General features: G+C 39.6%; 2 long non-coding RNA genes across 2 annotated transcripts in view; one reads left to right on the forward strand and one right to left on the reverse strand.

Moving 5' to 3' along the window:
* Positions 1-279: 279 nt before the first annotated feature.
* On the forward strand, positions 280-16,399 carry LOC113419146 (uncharacterized). Its single transcript, XR_003371863.2, has 2 exons — positions 280-1,551; positions 13,668-16,399. It is a non-coding gene; the product is annotated as an uncharacterized LOC113419146 (long non-coding RNA).
* Positions 16,400-17,050: 651 nt separating this feature from the next.
* LOC148130804 (uncharacterized) overlaps positions 17,051-19,711 on the reverse strand; it is an 83,947-nt gene continuing 81,286 nt past the window's right edge. The window contains exon 2 of the long non-coding RNA XR_015749327.1: positions 17,051-17,898. This is a non-coding gene — a long non-coding RNA (uncharacterized LOC148130804). The remainder of the gene's footprint in view (positions 17,899-19,711) is intronic.

Raw genomic sequence — 19,711 nt, forward strand, 5'->3', positions numbered from 1 at the left:
AGAGGTGGGGTTATACAGGCAGCCCTTGATTTACAAAAGTTCATTTAGTGACCAATCAAAGTTACAACGGCACTGAAAAAAAGTGACTTCCGAATGTTTTTCACTCTGACGACTTCGATTTTGAAGCCACGATGTCCTTCTTCTTCTTCCTGGATCTCGTTTGCCTTCAATCTTTCCCTGGAGGATTAAGTGAATATGGCATATTTTTCCGGGTGTCACATCAAATGTCCGAAATATTCTAACCTTCTCTTTTTTTTTCCATTTTGATTGGCTTTCCCAGGTATATAAAAGATACCAATTGCTAGGTATCAATTGCACACCTCTTAACATCTCACTCCAGAGGATGTCCCCCCACCCATTGCTTTCATGTAGATGCTTAAGAGCTTGGGAGGCAGGATGAAACCCTGAAGCACAAAGTGCCAGTGGCAATAGGTCAGTCCGAGAACTATTCCTCACTCTGATTTTTAAAAAAGATAACATGATCAAAGCCAAGAATTGATGCAAACTCCCTGCTTTCACAAACATCTGAAAAAGCACAAGGAAGGCAAGACTTTTGCTATCTTAAGGTGCTTAAATATAAGGTGACCAACTTTTTTACAATGAAAAGGAGGACACAAATAAATTGAGGGGAAAAAAACAAAGCAACTTGTGCACGGCACACTCTCTCAAAACAAAATTCTCCTGCATAGCGCATGCATCTCATAATCGCATCTCGCTGCACTGTACAAAGCCTTGACGAATCGTCATGTCAAATACAAATATGTCACAACACACACAACGGATCGGATCGGCATCGATCAAATACAAAGATTTACAGATTAGTCTTCAAATATCAAAAAGGAGGACACTTTTTGAGGGAGGACAGAACTTACAAAAGGACTGTCCTCCCTAAAGGAGGACGGTTGGTCACCTTATTAAATACAGTTATTTTCTTGGAAAATAGAGTGTTTATTAGAAATGTTTAGCTGTGCCAGTCCTGGGAAAACTCCAAGGGCTGTAAGCAGGGACTATGTTAATGGATAATAACAGAAGGCCACAGGCTGATATTAATCACCACAGCAATTATTTTTACAATATCCAAACCGTTTGCATGACCAATAAGCTTTAGGGTTAACAAATGCTTCATTTGTCTTTCTTGTCAAACTCTGGGTGTGTTGGAGCAACCACTTATCTGGGGTATTGTCATTACGACCGACCATGTTGAACATCTGAGGAGGAACTGGGGTAGAAGCAGCCTGAAATATTCATGATGAAGTCTGGGGAGAGGGGAAAAGGGACTGTGTCCCTTTAAGAACCAGGTGGGAGGTGGCACAGTATAAGCACTGGAGTTACCTGTTTAGTATGGTTATGACAGCTATTTCCTGGCTCATCGGTCTGAAGGCTTGCTTGGATTTGTACGGCTTTATTACCCAGATGGAGCATAACGTCCTTCAGAGGTGGGGAAAGTTTTGTCCTGCTTAGCAGCCTGAATGGAAACAGAAAAAAAAAACACCTTTGGAGTGGTTACAGACACCTTTCTTCTATCTAAAAGGTGAAACAGGTGGACAGAAGGTAAGCAGCTGCTTCATCTAGTCTTATCTGTGGGTTAGATCAACTTTTGAAGTATGGAAATGGGAACCAAGCATCTTCTTTTCCAAATGCTCCATTTGGAAGAAATACACGGTCCATCCTCAAAATGGTCACCACACTATAAAAAGATGTTGAGACTGTAGAAAGAGTGCAGAGAAGAGCAACCAGGAGGGTGAGGGGAGTGCAGAATGAAACATACAATGAACTGTTGCAGGAACCGGGCATGGATAGTCTAGGGAAGAGAAGGACCAGGGGAGACAGGATAGCAGTCTTCCAATATTTGAAAGGCTGCCCCAGAGAGGAAGAAGGGGACAAGCTATTTTCCAAGGCACCTGAAGGCCAGACAAGGAATAATGGATGGAAACCAATCATGGAAAGATTCAGCCTAGAAATAAGGAGAAATTTTCTGACAGTGAGAACAAGCAATCAATGGAATAGAAGTTGCCTTCAGAAGTTGTGGGAGCTTCATCACTGAAGGCTTTCAAGAAGAGATTGGACTGCCATCTGTCAGAAATGGTGTAGGGTCTTCTGCTTGGGCGGGGTTAGACTAGATGACCTACAAGGTCCCTTCCAACTCTGTTAATCTGTATAATGTTAAAAAATGAAAATATCTTTGTCTTTCCTAAGGTTGCTGGAGAGAATTATTTAGTAGGTCAGATTTTTGGAAAATCCCTTCCCACCCTCAAATTTCTGTATTAAGCTGCGGCTATTAAAAGAAGGGGAATGTCAAAGGTTTATTTTATTTATTAAAGGTTATTTACCTGATCTGAAAAGAAACTAGAGGTGATTTGTACAGAGCGGCTGAAAGATTCAAAGAGTTTTTTGCACTTTAAATGGGTCACTAGTACTAAAGCCAGTCAGTTTTGCTGGTAGGGAAGAGTCGGTGAAAGCAAAATATTTAGATTCACTTCAATTCACTTCATCTTCGATTCAGTCTTCTAGTTCACTTTCGGATGAGAAAAAAATATTGTCTGTGGCTGAACTGACAACCATCCAAATTACCTAATCAATCTGAAGCATTGGATCAAATCGACCTGCCTGTTTGATCTACACCTTAAGAGGTGTAATTTAGAAAATCAACCTTGCACAAGAGCCCTTATTGAATATTTATTTTTATTTATTAAATTTCTGTGTCTCCGATGACTTTACTCTTGTGATTTCTCTACAACCTTTGATCATTGTCTTCTTTACTTCCTTGATTATTTAAATTCCCCTACAAAAAATATAACCAGGGATTGCCATTAATTGGAGGGGGAAAAATTTGAGTGTTTCCTAAATACATGGCAACCCCATAGAAGAAAGAAGGCTGATTAGAAGATATTATAGATGGGATCACAAACAAATGGAGTTTAGATTGAACAACAGAAACCTCAGTTCCCATCATCCATTTCTAACAGCTGTCAATCTTCTGTGGTACCTAAACACAAGATCTGGATTTTCCCTTTTTCTTCTACAACCATCTGCAAAAAAAACCCAACCTATAAATAAACAAAGAGGAAAGGGAAAACAGGTGATGAAAAGCTCAGACATGAAACATCAACTGGCACACAAAAGTACTTTTATTGTAAACACAGCTGGTTACACAGACCCATTTCCCACCTGTTTGTTTTGCTTGGTAAGATATACCTCATTGGGTTGCTCTTTTGTGTTTGCAGTCCTCTTACTTTTTCCCCTTCTGATTGGAATTGCAAATTCATCATCCAGGAGTGGAAACAGAAGAGGGTGAACAATGCTTTATATAATTCAAGCACAGGGTGAAGAAACGGAAACCTCTAAAAGTTGGTAGAACTTCCAAGTTCTATCAGTGTAGGCATTAGGGATTCAAGTGGCTGAGAATGACAGTTTCATGCCATCTGGAGGGTCCCAGTTAAAGTAGGTGACCAGTGAAAGCCAATCACTTATTTCTTGATTCATTTATGGGATCAGAACTCTGTCTTGCATTTTCTCCAGGATCACAAGGTAGCATTTTGAAAATCTCCATTTGGTTCCCACAACAACTATGTGAGGCTGGCATGTCCAAAGTAATCAGAGAACTTCCAATGATAAGAGAGGACATCTAACAGATTAACAGAGTTGGAAGGGACCTTGTAGGTCATCTAATCCAACCCCCCACCCAAAAGCTTCCAGTGATGAAGCTCCCATGACTTCTGAAGGCAACTTCTGTTCTGTTCCATGATTGCTCTCACTATCAGGAAATTCCTCCTTATTTCCAGGTTGAATCTCTCCTTGATCAGTCTCCATCCATTATTCCTTGTCTGGCCTTCGGGTGCCTTGGAAAATAGCTTGACTCCCTCAAATATTGGAAGACTGCTATCATGTCTCCCTGTCTTTCTCTTTACTAGACTAGCCAGGCCCAGTTCTTGCAACCGTTCATCATAGGTTTTAGCCTCCAGTTCCCTAATCATCCTGGTTGCTCTTCTCTGCACTTTTTCTAGAGTCTCAACATCTTTTTTATAGTGTGGTGATCAAAACTGCATGCAGTACTCTAGGTGTGGTTTTACTAAGGCTTTATGGAGTGGTATTAGTACCTCTCTTGATCTTGATTGTATCCCTCTGTTAATGCAACTTAGGATTGCATTGGCTTTTTTGGTTGCCACTGCATATTGTTGGCTCATATTTAATTGGCTGTCTACTAAGACTCCAAGATCCTCACTCACATGATGGTGAGCCTCCCTAATCCTAGACAAACATTTTAGCAAGGGAACTGATTGGATCCTGACGTACGTATCTATGCCTTGTCTTATATACAACAATTTAAAGAAATATGAATATGTTCATACAAAAAGAAGTAAAATAATACACTACAGCAGTGGTTCCCAACCTTTTTTTCGCCCCGCACCCCTAAAGAAATTTCACTCGAACCTCGCACCCCCTGAAATTTAGACTTTAGGAACTACTGAACGCGTTAAATATATGGTAGGATTGAATCTTTTCAGCTATGTATGTGACGGCCACTAAATAAAGATACTTAACTCTAAAATGAAAACAAAGTTAATCCATTGCATATTAAATAGAAATGCCAACATATAGCCAATATCCTATTATTTACCTGGACTTTTCTCGCACCCCCTGGAATATCGTCTCGCACCCCCAGGTTGGGAACCCCTGCACTACAGAATTTGGGACGGATGTAACTGCCAATTTTCCCATCAAGGGTGCCTTTAGATATCTCTTAGCAACTAGTAATATTTTATTTCTATGGCCCAAGATTTCGCTCCCAAATTTACACAAATCACAAGCATATTACCTCTTTTAAAAAAATAGGGGTATTTTCAGTATATTACTTTGTTTTTATTTTTCTCTCCCTCTAGGATGGGGGTCCCCAAACTTGGCCGCATTATGACTTGTGGACTTCAACTCCCAGAATTGTTCAGCCAGCTGGCTGGAGAATTCTGTGAGTTGAAGTCCACAAGTCTTAAAGTTGCCAAGTTTGGAGACCTCTGCTCTAATCTAGGACATCAAATTGGTAGATATTACCTCTTATTCTGTTTTTTTGTTCTTCTTTTTTTAAAATCTTTAGAGCAAAGACAGGATTTGTTTGTTAAGGAAATGTTGTTAAGATTCAGCAGGCCTGTCATTCAAGCGACATCAAATGTAGACAAAATAATATCATTTTCCACCTCTTTCTGGGTCTCTTTGGATTTTTATGCAAAGCTTAGCCATCTGCTTTGTCTCATAATATTCAGTTTACAGGGAAAATCCATGTGCCGTTTTTCTCCTTATTTATTCCAAACAAGATCTGACACAAACAAAATGTCTTTTAGCAAAAATAATTGATGATCAACCCCATTCTGCTAAGCATTTTGCAAGGCAAACTAACATCCATTATCTTTTACTAACATCCATTATCTTAAGAGTTGCCTGGAAGCCACATTTGCTAAAACACCTTATTTGGTTTCAAAGGTATATCCCTGTGTTTGAATGTAATTCAGCTGCACTTCAAAGATCATCTGTAATATTATCTCTTCCAAAATTCAACATTTGGAAAGCTTACACTTCTCTAGAACTGACTCAAATGGAAATTTCCCTGGCTTCAGTAGGCTGACCAAATGCTACAGCCAAACATGTGTAATGAAACTCATTCTGGAAGTCTTCCTACATGTGACAACTGATCTTTTTGTGACACCTATTGATTCCTTCTCTCTCTTTTTTTTTCTTCATACACCCACTCTCTTTCTTCCTACTTCTCTCTCTTTCTTCTTCTCTCTCTCTCTCTCTCTTTCTTCCTCTCTTCCTCTGTCTCTCTTCCTTCCTCTCTCCCTCTCTCTTCCTCCCTCTCTCTTTCTTTCTCTCTTTCTTTCTTCCTCTCTCTCTCTCTCTCTCTTTCTTCCTCTCTTCCTCTCTCTCTCTTCCTCCCTCTCTCCCTCTCTCTTTCTCTCTCTCTCTAGCTGAGAACTGTCAGAACAATGGACTTAACCAAACAGTTCCAAACGAAGAACACCTTCATAATCCTGACAAATGTCTGTCTCCTGTGACAATTGAAAATCAAGGGAAATATGTTTGGAAGTTCCACATAGAGGTTGCTTTGTTTTTTTTAATCTATGTGATGTTTTTGCCTCAAAATTAAAAAAAAAAAAGCCATTTGGGAGAGGACACTATTCAGAAGGTCTTTGACCACTCTTTACCTCCTGTTTGACAAATAAGGATTAAACTTCCTGGCTTTATTCAAGAGTACACTAATTTATTCTCCTGCTATCATAACCAAGTAAGAACTGTACTTTATCAATTTAAATTTAAATAAATTTAAAGGTAGTTGCTTGTTCAGGAAAAGAAAAGCTTGCATTCTCTCTCTATCTGACTTTCTGTCTATTTATCATCTATTTATTTATCTATATCTATATCTATCTATTTATTTATCTATCTATCTATCTACTATCTGTCTGTCTCTGTCTATCACCTATCTATCTATATCTCTACTTCTATTTATCTCTCTCCCTCTCTCTCTCTCATCTCTCATCTTTACTACTATCTATAATATCTATTATTGCTCCAAATCTACTTATCATCTATCTCTCATCTAGCTAGCTAGCATCTGTCTGTCTATCTATCTATCATCTATCTATCTATCTATCTATCTATCTATCTATCTATCTATCTATCTATCTATTTATCTAATCTATCTCAATCATCTTGGCTATATAAATAGGGAGTCCCTGGTGCTCTCTGTGCTTGGTTGTTTGCTTGCAGACTTTTCATTACCCAACTAGCTAACATCATCCCTGTGAGGGGGATATGTAGTTTCCTCAAGGACACTCCTCACCTTGCGACTGCACAAACACCCCATCCCCCATACTACTTCCACACCATACCCCAAACTCATAAAGACTCATGATATGACCTAGTCTGGTAATGAAATGTCTGCTTGAAGACATCCAAGCTTAGAGAGCATCAAAAACCCTACAGTTCAATCCTGAGCTAGAGATATCTTCTATTGCACACACACACTCACACACTTCTATTTCCAGAAGTGCGTTCTGGAAGTTAATTAATAATGCACATTTCACAGAATTCTACAAAACCCATTGATAATCTGGATTCTTAGAAGGGAAAGAGAGGCCATAAAGCAAACCAGTTCTTAAAAAGGCAAAAAAAAAAAAAAAAACCTCTCCAAGGAATTAACTTGTTCATTTCCAAACTTTTGTAATGCATATTTACATGAGCCATGGAATACTTCTGGTATCCCTTTAAATTTTTTGCAAGTTTCCAACTTCTAAATAGTGCCAACAACCTTGAAAATTCCAGCTTGGCTCAAGACTGTTCTTTCCAGATTTCCTCTGAATTCACTGGGCCATCAATTAACAAAAATTCTGTTCATCCTTCACTCCTCAGAAATAAAATAACCTGATGATGCTCCTCCTTGTGTGGTTTTTTTAAAAAACCATTTAGCACATAGTTTGCAAACAAAAGAAATTGATCCTTTTTTAGCAAGGACACATAGAGGCAAAAATCAATTACAAAGGTAAACAAATGGCCCCCAGGGGCTCTGGCACCACAGATATTATGTGTAAAGACACATGTCAGAGAAGCCCTTTTGAGTGGCTGCAATTAGGGTGGCCTGCTGACATGGCAACAAATGATTCTGAAGTTTTTCCAACTGGCTTCAGAGTTGAAAACATTATGCTAAGGTTTTGTATAATAAAAGTCCTTCTCAACATTAAAAAAAAAAATCAGAAACATCTGGACTTTCATATCTCTCTACAGTAGAATATCCATGTAGGTGGAAAGGGAGGACAGAGGGAGAAGAGAGGGAGGGAAGGAGGAAGAGACAGAGGGGGGGAGAGGGACATACACACACACAAAGAGAGACAGAGACAGAGACAGAGACAGACAGACAGACACACACACACAAACAGACAGACAGACACAGAGAAAGACAGAAACAGACAGAGAGACAGAGAGAGACAGGGAGACAGAGACAGACAGAAAGAGAGAGAGAGAGAGAGAGAGAGATGCTACATTCCATTCTAATTCATATGAACTTGAAAAATAGCTAAGTATAGGAGCTAGAAACGAAAAAAGGGTGACATGTCAGGCCTCTGGAAAATACACAACTCAACTCAGAGGAAAGGTTTGGTCATTATGCCAAAAGAAAATCTGAATTTTTGTAATTTGAGAAAAGCCAGAGGAGAAAGAAACTCTACTGTGGTACATTTTGGAGAGTACCTACTTCATGAAACTGCTTGTAAGCGGGCCATTTTCTTGGCAAGCAGGCCATTTCCTGGGCAAATATTACATCTGAAATGTAAGAATATAAGCTTCTTACAAGCTGAAGAAGCTTCTTGCAGGAGAAGTGAAACGTCTGCAAAGAAAAACAAAGAAAGTCCAGTTGCCTCTTGGAAAAAAAGCACCTTTGGGACAACTATGACCTGGAGGACTGAGGATCTCCATAGACATTTAAATCTGGGATACTATGACTGTTTATCTGTCTGTCTGACTGTCTGTCATCTATCTCATCTGTCTATCTAACTATCTATCTCTAATCTATATCATCTCTCTTTCATCTCTCTCATCTATCTCTCATCTATCTATCTATCTATCTATCTATCTATCTATCATCTATCTATCTATCTATCTATCTATCTATCTATCTATCTATCTATCTATCTATCTGTCACCTGATAAATAGGCATGCACCCCAAAACATTCATCAAGAATGTTCTTTTTTCCCCTTTTTATTTTCTTCTCCCACTATTAGAAGAAAAATGAGTCACCTGGTTGTGACAGAGATTCCAGAAATAGCTCAAGTTCTTTAAAGCTTAAGAAATGGTTGAAATGACAGGTTGATTGGGCAGTCTTGATTCTCTCTTTTTTTGTTAGAGAGAGAGAGAACTGGTTTATCAAGAATTTTGGTTTCTAAAAAACAGACAAACATAAACAAACAAAACATAAAAACATCAAGCTATCTTCCATAGGTGTACATACAGTGTGCTGGCTGGTTTACAAATTGTTTTGTGCTTCCATTTCGTAGTCTTCAATTACAATTACATTACATATAATCTCGTATTGTCAATCAAAAATTAAATACCTTAGTATCATTATTAATCAATCATTTGACTATACTTTTATTCATTCATGTTTTACAAGATAACCATAATTTACTTAATTTATTTTATAACAGTTCATATTATCATCCCAAATCTATCCTAATATCATTTTGTAGTTATAATAAGAAAGAAATACATCTTTATATATTTATTATTTTCTAAAAATCTACATATTTCATTACTGTACTTTATTGTCTAACCATTGATAGAAAAGATCCCAAATTTTATAAAATTGTTTATCATCTTGTTCTCTAATTTCAAATGTCAATCTACTCATTTCAGCACATTCCAATATTTTCTTAATGATTTCCTCCTGTGATGATATTTTCTCATTTTTCCAGTTTTTAGCAAATACAATCCTAGCCGCTGTTAATACATTCACAATCAGGTATTTCAAGTCTTTACTATATATTTCAGGTAAAATTCCCAATAAAAATATTTCTGGTTTCAAATCTATATGCTTTTTTGCCATTTTTCCAACCACATGTGGATTTTAGTCCAGTATTTTTTAGCATCCGCACAAGTCCACCACATATGGTAATATGAGCCAGGTATCTAATGACATTTCCAACATTTTTTGGATTTATTCTTGAAAATTCTTGCTATTCTTGTCAGGGGAAAATGCCACCTGTAAAACATCTTATACAAATTTTATTTATATGCTGTTGACATTGTCATTTTATAATTTTGAGACCACAATTTTTGCCATTTCTCTAAATCAATCCCATATCCAAAATTCTTCCCCCAAGCAATCATAGTTTCTTTAACTTGTTCTTCTTCTAGTTTAATTTCTAATAGATATCCATACAATTTTTTAATCACCTTTTCATCAGTACCTGTCAAAATCTTATCTAAGTCAGTCAGTTTATCATAGAAACCTTCTGTTTTAAAATCTTTAAAATGTATTTGCGCATATGAAAACCAATTCATCTTTATACCTTGTTCCTCTAGTTTTTGCATAGATTTAAGTTCACCCTTTTCATTCAGTATTTCACCATATCTAACTGTTTGTTCCTTTTTGTATATTATAGAATACGAGAATGCTTCAATAGTCGATAACCAGACTGGAATTTTCAAATAACATTGTCTTTTAATCTTCTCCCAGTTTAACCACAGAGACTCCCGTATATAATGTCTTCTAAAATACCCCTGTGTTTTAGTTCCTTTGTACCATAAAAAAGCATGCCACCCCAACAACAAATCATGTTCTTCTAATGTCAACAATCTAGCATTTCTTAGTGTTATCCATTCCTTAACCCACATCAGATTTGTAGCTTGGTAGTACAATTCCCAATTAGGCAAACCAAATCCTCCTCTAATTCTAGCATCTTGCAAAAGTTTTAACTTTATTCTCGCTTTCTTACCTTGCCATATATATTTCAACACAATTTTATTTAAATCTTCAAAATAGTCTTTTCCAAGCCTAATTGGAATTGTTTGAAACAAATATAAAATTCTGGGTAATATATTCATCTTGATTGTTGAGATTCTCCCTATTAGTGAGAGTTGTAAGTTTTCCCATTTCACCAAATCTAGCGCTATCTGCTGTTTAAGTTTAATATAATTATTCTCTTTTAATGTACTACATCTTGCTGTCAAATATATCCCCAAGTACTTGATCTTATTCGTGACTTGAATTTTCAATAGGTCTGCCAGTTCTTCCTTTTGTCTTAATAGCATATTCTTTGTCAAAATCTTTGTCTTATCTTTATTTATTTTCAAACCAGCCACCTTTCCATATGTCTCTATCTTTTCTATCAATTTTGATGCTGTTTCTAAAGGGTCTTCTAAAATGAAAACCAGATCATCTGCAAATACTTGCAGCTTAAATTCTTCCTTTTTGATTTTCATTCCTTTTATATTCTTTTCATCTCTAATATTTCTGTTTAACACTTCCAAAGTTAACACAAACAACAAAGGTGATAGTGGGCACCCTTGTCTTGTTCCTTTTCTTATATTAATAGAGTCTGTCAGCTCTCCCTCTATCATTACCTTTGCCGTTTGCTTATAGTATATAGCTTCTATTGCTTGGATGGATTTTCTAGCAAAACCATCTGTTGCAACAGTAATAACATGAATCGCCAATTCACATTATCAAATGCCTTCTGTGCATCTAGAAATATCAGAGCCATTTGTTTTTCAGGATGTGCCTCGTAGTATTCCAAGGTGTCCAAGATTACTCTCATATTGTCTTTAATTTGTCTCTTTGGCAGAAATCCATTTTGATCAGGATGGATAAAATTATTTAAATATTTTTTTAGTCTTTCTGCCAATATTGAAGCAAAAATTTTGTAATCTGCATTTAGTAAAGAAATGGGTCTATAGTTCTTAATTTGTAATGGGTCGGTCTCCTCTTTAGGGATAAGTGTAATATAGGCTTCTGACCATGATTTAGGTATCTTCTTCTTTAACATAACTTCATTCAAAACTTCTAGCAATGGAAGATTCAACGATTCTTGTAATGTTTTATAAAATTCTGCCAGAAGTCCATCTGGGCCTGGTGCCTTTCCATTATTTTGCTTCTTGAGTACTTCAGTTAACTCCATCATCGTTATGTTGCTTTCTAACATTTTTTCAGTCTCTTTAGGTATCTGAGGTAAATTAGCATTCTGTAAGTACTGCTTAACTCTTTCTTCATCAATATTCTCTTGATGTTTTTATGTTTTCTTTGTTTATGTTTGTTTTTAAAAACCAATAAAATAAAATAAAAAAGATTTTTTTTCTTTTTTCTTTTTTTTCTTTTGGCACTTGAAATGAGGAGAAACATCTCTTTCCTTATAGCCCCTAAACCACTAGGAGTTACAAAGGCTCTGCCCTTTTGGAATAGCACAGAGGATGTTTTGTAAATGGTCTCACTTTGTGTTCCTCAGGTCAATTTTGTTGAAATATTGAAATAATAGAGAATGTAAGTTGGTGGGTGCATCCCCACAGCCTCTCCAATATTGGAAAATTGCTCTCATGTCTCCCCTGGTCCTTCTCTTCACTAGACTAGCCAAGCCCAGTTCCTGCAACCGTTCACTGTATGTTTCATCCTCCAATCCCCTAATCATCTTGGTTGGTAAGATATGTTTTCTATGTTTTACTCTGAAGGCAGCACCATGTACCAACAGCAAGTTTGCTGAATGTGGAAACAACACCTAGAACCCAAAAGCCACATCCAGACAGAGAAAATTTGTTGGAATGCTTTGGGACAAAATTTTCCGGGTGGGCGAAAAAATTGAAAATGAATTTAATGAAGACTACATGAGTATCTTACTTAGATAATGTTCATTGTTAGGAAGGGTAAACAATTATTTTTTAAAAATGAGGAAGGAGAAATGTAATGGACTGGCAGAAGGTATGGATGGCATGACCAATTTCCCCAACAGGGTCATTGCAGACTTTTGATGTGTGTCCTACTAATTCTCCTCAAATTCTGTCTTGAGGACATCATCCTATTCCTTACATGAGAGAAAGAGATATGAACATTTCCAGAATCTTTTTGGCTTCTTGGAAAAAAAACCCCAATTACCCTCCACCAAAATATAAATTAATGCTACAATGAAATTGTAGAGGTAGATGCAGATACAGATCAACAGAGTTGGAAGGGACCTTGTAGGTCATCTAGTCTAAGATGATGTACTTGAAGATGATGTACTTGTAACCTGGCAGCTTCAATCTCACAATGAATGGAAATATGGAAGAGTACAGAATATGAGGGTCACAAAATTCAGCTTCTGGAAAAGCTCGTCACAACATGAAGACCTCCACATGATACAGATGTGACATAGTTGAAGATGTGGCATGAAAAGGCAACTGGAAACTACATGTTGCCATAGTAGTATTTGCATGGTTGCTTCAGGTGGTAAGGATAACCTTCTGAGGAACAATCTTGCTCAGTTGGTTCTTGACAATAACTCAAAAGGTCAAATCAAACAGGAAGGAAGGGGAAGATCCCAAGGGCATTATGTGTCCCAGGTCACATGAAATGTGAAATACATACACACAGGCTACTTAACAAAACTTAACAAAACAAAAGCTACTTAACTTTCTTCCTTCCTTCCTTTCTCTCTCTCTCTCTCTCTCTCTCTCTCTCTCTTTCTTTCTTTCTTTCTCTCTCCTCTTCCTCCTCCTCCTCCCCTCTCCTCCTCCTCCTCCTCCTCCTCCTCCTCCTCCTCCTCCTCCTCCTCCTCCTCCTCCTCCTCCTCCTCCTCCTCCTCCTCTTCTTCTTCTTCTTCTTCTTCTTCTTCTTCTTCTTCTTCTTCTTCTTCTTCTTCTTCTTCTTCTTCTTCTTCTTCTTCTTCTTCTTCTTCTTCTTCTTCTTCTTCTTCTCCCTCTCCCTCTCCCTCTCCCTCTCCCTCTCCCTCTCCCTCTTCCTCTCCTCCTCCTCCTCCTCCTCCCCCTCTACCACCACCACCACCACCACCACTTAACAACTGTCTCACTTAGGAACAGAAATGTTGGACTCAGTTGGTGGGGGAGGTAAGTCAAGGATTACCTGGCTTTGGAATGTGTGATCATATCCCCAGCTAGTCTGTTGATATTAATCTCAGTCCTACCAATTTCTCTTCATAGGACTCAGATTCTAGTCTAATTTCCTGGGCATGAAGGTTATGGGATTTGCAGCCCAGCATTTCTGAAAAATCATCTCGGTGGAGAAGGCACCCTTGGTGATTCAAGCAAGAAGAAAACATTCTGACCATTCCCAGTCAGGTATGAGTGATGACATCATTGGACCTTTTGTGAAGCTTTCCCCCTTCTTACAGATTCTGGAACCCAAAGAGAAAGGAAGCCATGGTGGAAACCATCCTAGAAACGTGGACAATTGTCTTGGTGATCCTTGCCACAGTGTTAATCATGACCATAATGACGTTTCTCCTTCCCGCTGTGGTATTGCTCTTGAGGATGAGGTCTTTGTCACAGATATCCTTAGATGGAACTGTCTAACCTGCCTCTTTACACAGTGCTGGGTGGTTTTTAAATGCTTTGGACTGCTTGGGAATTAAGACCAGGAAGAGGAAGCAATCTCCAAATCTGTGTGATGTCTCTCTTGGATGACTCCTCTGACTCTTCCTTGGGCTTGAGGGAGGATGAGCTCATTCCTGGCATGTCAGGAACTGGGATAATTAATGACTCTGAACAGCTGGTGGAAAGAGAGTTATAGGGGGCTTCAGCTGGGGACAGTTTGCAAGTCAGGGAAGAGGAGGAGCTGCCTTCTGTGTTAGAGAGCACGCAGGGCAGTGAAAAGACAAGCGCAAAGGAGATCTGCCAAATTACTCGGGAGAAGGCCCAGCCTGTCTTGATGGGCTGCACCGGAAAACCATTTATCATGTCAGGCAGAGGGAAGGCTGAGGGGAATCAAATCCTTCCTAACAGTAGCTATAAATATTGCATTTGTGTGTATGCATATAGATTATATATAGATGAATATGTAAATTTAATGCAGGAGAAACCATGTCCCCCCCAAAAAAAAAAAAAATTCAATGTAAATATGAAACTTTTGCAATTAGGAAAAACATCAGAAGAAAGTGAGAGGTTGCAATGAACTTTTATGGTTTCAGTTCTTCACTCTGTCTTCCTATCACATAATGCGTGATCAGACTGTGGTTGGAAATGATTACAAAAAAGAAAAGAAAAGAGGAAATCCGCTGATGAGATTTGGATAGATTACTGATCAGAAAGAGTTTCCATTGTCCAGGCACTCAACAACAGTTAGAATAGAATAACAGAGTTGGAAGGGACCTTGGAGGTCTTCTAGTCCAACCCCCTGCCTAGGCAGGAAACCCATTTCAGAGAAATGGTTATCCAACATCTTTTTAAAAACTTCCAGTATTGGAGCAACCACAACTTTGGGAGGCAAGTTCTTCCACTGATTGATTGTTCTGTCAGGAAATTTCTCCTAGTTCTAAGTTTGATGATGGTTGTGTCCATAAAGTTTGCATGGACACAATACAGAAGTGGTTTGGCGTGGCCTTTTGGATTTTTCCCTGACTTCTATTAAAGACTATTCAAATTGCCTCCAGTTTTATCATTTCAGCATGGTTGTCTTTGGCTTTAGGATTACGGGATTGCAGATTTTTAGGATTACCAGTAGCAATATTCACCTTGGTGGATGACTAAAAACTAATCAAAGCCCACGATACTCCCAAACTGAGAGTTTACATGGCCCTAACTGTTCGTTTTACTTGACAATGGGTTGTGACAGAGGTTTTCTGGGATTTCCCCCCCTATCCTAGGCCATTAATTCTGCAGTCCTAGTTTTGTCTGGTGGTCTCATATTCCTATACTGACAAAACCAAATATATTCCATTCCCTGTGGCCCTGAATAGGTTTTTAAGCCTTCAGTTTGACCTCAGCTGCTGGTAGCTTCATGGACATCTTCACATAGTTATCATGGGCCAAAAAAAATCGAAGTGGTCTTCAACTCCCTTGTTCTAAGATGTTTCTTCAACAATCAAGGATCAGGATCAGGCATGCAGGAACGGATGGCTTACATATTAACATTTGCCACTAATTTACTCTGAGTAGTGGGATTTTAGTCTGTGGTTTGCTTTTTTTCCTCGAACCCTTCCTGTAATACTTCTCATCTGTCAACCAAAGGTGTCTTACTGTAAAGATAAAGAATTCTTTGACCTACATTCGACTTGTGCTGACTTTATAAATACATCTAATAAATAAGTAGAGAGGCCTGCATACTTTACTTTGGGTAGGATAAGTCTACTCTTGCCTTTTCCTTGGGCATGTTTACTTTTTACTTCCCAGTTCAACCTACAGCCTGGGATCTCCAAGTGTCACCCCCAAGTAGATCTGATCCTGCTTAGCTTTTTCCAAGGCCCACTTCAACAGAATAGATTAGCAGAGTTGGAAGACCTTGGAGATCTTCTAGTCTAACCCCCTGGCTCAAGCAGGAGACCCAACACCGTTCCGGACAAAGGACTGTCTAATCTCTGCTTAAAAACTTCCAGGGATGGAGCACCCACCACTTTTAGAGGCAGGTCTTTCCGCTGGTGAATTGTGCGTTTCAGTCTAGCCTTCGGCATCCATTAGGAAGTTCAAGGGCCAAAAACATTGCAACCACAATGCAAATTTTGTGACTCAGATAGTCGCATCCAAGGTCGGAGCACAAGTACAAAAGGGCAGAGTTTGCATTTTGACACCACAATGTCCACTTTGGAACATTTTCTCCATCACAGTTAGAAGCTGATGTCTTTACTGGAATCCCCGGCAACCTTTTTACTCAGGTATATGGCAGGTTTAACCAACCTCTGAGATGAGACAAGGTCAGCTTAGAGGTTTTTTTTTGTTTTTTTTTAAAGAACATATTTAGTTTGACCCAACCTCACTGAAAAGCAACTGTCCTTCCTAGAATTGTCCAAGCAGTTTTGCAGGTTGCAGTCCTATGTTCCTATGTTATTTTAAAACTTTTGGGTTGTCACACAGGAAGTGCAAATCAAGCAGGGGGTTGGACTAGAAGACCTCCAAAGGTTCCTTCCAACTCTGTGGTTGTCTTATTCTGTTAAAAACTTGACTAAAGGTTCCCCTTGCACGTCCGTGCTAGTCGTTTCCGGCTCTAGGGGGCGGTGCTCATCTCCGTCACAAAGCTGAAGAGCCAAGCCAGTGCTGTCTGAAGAGGTCTCCGTGGTCATGTGGCCGGCATGACTAAATGAAGGCGCACTTTGAAGGCGCACGGAACACTGTTACCTTCCCACCAAAGGGGTCCCTACTTTTCTACTTGCATTTTTTACATGCTTTTGAACTGCCGGGTTGGCAGAAGCTGCTGGGACAAGGAACGTTACACAGCGCTAGGGATTCGAACCGCCGAACTGTCGACCTTTCTGATCGACAAGCTCAGCGTCTTTGCCCCTGAGCCACCACCTCCCTTTAGTAACTTGACTAGGTGAACCCTAAACCAAGCTGGGCTATGCTGCCATCTCCTGGCCAAAGATCATGAGCGTAGCTGGTTTTGCAACAGATTTTATTTAAAAAGTCCTTCCGCTTCAGAGGGAGAGCCGCCGTACTTCATTTCATCAGATGTGTGGATGGAGTGAGAGGGAGCCCACAGACCTTGGTGCCTTTTGCACTTGTTGGCAGAAGAGGTTCTACCAGATTCCTGATTTCAGAAGAACCCAACACTCCTTCTGCAGGGTAATTCAAGAGGGTAAGCGATCTACCATCCGCTGAAATTGAAACTTTATTGAAATGTAATTAAAATTATGCACTTTAAATACATCGTAAAAGTGTCTTTTGCAGACTTTCTCTCTCTCTCTCTCTCTGAAAATCTCCCCCTGCCAGACAACTCTGATGGTCATGAAGTTCGGATATGCAAGAAATAACCTAAACATTAGAAACGGCAAACCATCAACGCCAAGAGAGATTTTTGCAAGCTACCCACAAGAGAAGGGGGAAAAAGGAAGCCTATTCCAAATTTTAAAAACAAAAGACCTGCCAAGGCACTGATAGGATTTTTTTTTCCAGGGCTGGGAGCAAACTACGCTTATAATCCTGAGACAGAATTGTGATTGTTAAGACACCAGCCTGTAACCTCTTAATAATAGCAATTGATATAGCACCATGGAGCATATGTGATGCTTTACACCATAAAGTAAAATATTGAATCTGAACTCGGAGGAAACGATGCACAGAAAAATGTCACAGATCCTTGCACAGAGGATTTCCTTCCCTCCTGATCCCAAGCAAGGGAAGCATTCCTTAGAGGCGATCAGAGGTGGGATTCAGCAGGTTCTGACCAGTTCTGGAGAACCAGTAGTAGAAATTTTGAGTCGTTCAGAGAACCGGCCAATGCCACCTCTGTCTGGCCCCGCCCCCATCTCTTCTCTGCCTCCCATTGAGTTCCAGCTGATCCGCTGGGTCTTTTTTTTGTTGTTGCCCTGCACAGGAGAACGGAGCTGGAAAGCAGGTTAGCGGGGTGGGGAGGGAAGGGGTTTTGCAGTATCCTTCCCCTGCCACGCCCACCAAGCCACGCTCACAGAACCGGTAGTAAAAAAATTTGAATCCCACCACCGGAGCTGACATTCATATTTCAAGAAACACAGCCTATAAGGCAGAGTTACGCATCTGTGTTCCAGTTGAACTAAGGAGCATCCAATGGGACTTGAAACCAATTTGTTTCTGCAGAACCATTTCTCTAGCTCATAGGAGATGTTCCTCTTTCTGCCTGTTTTTTTTTTTAATTATTATTATTATCCCACCTTTTTACTATTTTTAGAAATTACTCAAGGGTGGTGAACAGATCTAGCATTCTTCCTTCTTCCTATTTTCCCCACAACAACAATTCCGTGAGGTGAGTTTGGCTGAGAGAGGGACTGGTCCAAAGTCATCCAGCTGGCTTTCATGCCTAAAGTGGGACTAGAACTCACTGTCTCCTGGTGATTCACTGAAAGTCACCCAGCTGGTTTCCTCACCTAAGGAGGGACTAGAACTCACCATCTCCTGGTGATTGGTTCAAAGTCACCCAGCTCACTTTTATCCTTAAGGAAGGACTAGAACTCACCGTCTCTTGGTGATCCACCAAAACTCACCCAGTTGGTTTCCTCACCTAAGGCAGGACTAGAACTCGCAGTCTCCTGGTTTTTAGCCTGATGCCTTCACCACTAGACCAGATTGGCTCTCTCTTTCATTACTGGTCCAAGATATTATTCTGATCGAAGCAAACACATATCCTGGCTTTTGGGGTCAGTACACAGTGGTGATATTTTAAGTTAAAATACTGGGGAAATGGTTCTTCTCCTCCCACTCCCCCGAGTCTGGTCTCCATGGGTGTCATTCCAGACACTCATTGCTTGACCAGCAGAACTCAAGAGCCATTCTCTTTCCATGCCCATTTCCTCCTTCCCATGTCCTCCCTTGCCTCTTGCCACATTCATTCTACTGCCGAGAGTTTCTCTCCCAGTCAGGTGAATATCTTGAGTTTGCCGTTCAATCACGCCAACTCAACCGTTGGCCAAGACGCCCGCCTTGTACACTGCTATTCTGGCAATCTTTTTTTTTTTTTAAAGATGCCTTTTGTATCTAAAAACTGTTTAGGATGGGCTCCAGAATCATCAGCATCATTTAGGCATATTGATAAAAGGCACCAAGCATGCATCTAAATTGTTTGCTTATGCAGGTAGTCCTTGACAAACAACTGATCACTTCGTGACCCGTTGAAGTCACAACCGACCCAAAAAAGGGGACTCGCGAACCAGATTCAACATTTTTTGAGTGTTGGAACCACCCTTCGGTCTTCAGAGGTTGGCAACATCTCGCTGTATTTACAGTTATTTATAGCGTCCCTCAGTCATGTCACCGTAAGGGTTTGGCTGAAAATGGGTACTTCCGTTTTTTTGGACAAAAATTTCTCACGAGGGAACCATGGGTCCACTTAATGACAGTGGCTTCTGCTTAACAACTGCCACATTTGCTATATGACTACAGCTTTCATGACTGTTATGACATGTGACCGTAATGGACAAGTTCCTTTATGGTCATCTGTGAAGGACTATCTGGAAGGCAGCTGAGAAAAGAAAGAGAGGAAAGAGCAAGAAAGAATTAAATGCACATTGGAGCAGAATTAGAGAAATGTGGCAGAACCCCCCCTTGAAAAAGATGCGTCTCCAATC

This window comes from Notechis scutatus, chromosome 4 (genome assembly GCF_049901735.1).
Source record: "Notechis scutatus isolate UNSWTSFEM ecotype Mainland chromosome 4, rNotScu1.2, whole genome shotgun sequence".
Classification (NCBI taxonomy): domain Eukaryota; kingdom Metazoa; phylum Chordata; class Lepidosauria; order Squamata; family Elapidae; genus Notechis; species Notechis scutatus.